Source organism: Arachis duranensis, chromosome 1 (assembly GCF_000817695.3).
Source record: "Arachis duranensis cultivar V14167 chromosome 1, aradu.V14167.gnm2.J7QH, whole genome shotgun sequence".
NCBI lineage: Eukaryota > Viridiplantae > Streptophyta > Magnoliopsida > Fabales > Fabaceae > Arachis > Arachis duranensis.
The window spans coordinates 75,752,665-75,753,408 of record NC_029772.3 but is presented as its reverse complement, the minus strand read 5'-3'; positions in this window follow the sequence as shown (position 1 = coordinate 75,753,408).

Sequence of the window (744 nt, the reverse complement as noted above, 5' to 3'; positions counted from 1 at the left end):
GTCTAATTCCTTTAGACTAAAGCTTTAGACTAACATTGCATGATTCTTGGAATTCTCATTAAGAATTTTGATATTTTTATTTTCTTCTCCACTTAATTTTCGAAAAAATCCAAAAAAATTACAAAATCATAAAAAACCAAAAATATTTTATGTTTCTTGTTGAGTCTAGAGTCTCATGTTAAGTCTGGTGTCAATTGCATGTTTCTGTTCTCCTTGCATTTTTCGAATTCATGCATGTGTCTTCATTAATCTTCAAGTTGTTCTTGATGATTTCATTGCTCTGATCTTTAAATTCTCTTGACTTGAGTGTTTTGTGTTTCTCATGTGCATTCTCATTTTGTTAGTGTCAGTAGTAGACAAACTGCTAAGTTTGGCATCTTGCATGCATTGTTATTTGATTTTAGTTGCATTTTGATTATTCCTCATTATTAAAAATCCAAAAATATTTTTAATTTGTGTCTTTTCAAGTCAATAATACAGAGAATTGAAGATTCAGAATATACAGCAGAGGAATTATACAGAAAAAGCTGGGCGTTCAAAACGCCTAGTGAAGAAGGCAAATTGGCGTTTAAACGCCAGCCAGGGTGCCTGGATGGGCGTTTAACGCCCAAAAGGGTAGTGGTTTGGGCGTTAAATGCCAGAATGTGCACCATTCTGGGCGTTTAACGCCAGGATGGCACAAGAGGGAAAATTCTGTTTTTTTTTTCAAATTTTTTTCAGGTTTTCAAAATTTTTCAAAATCAA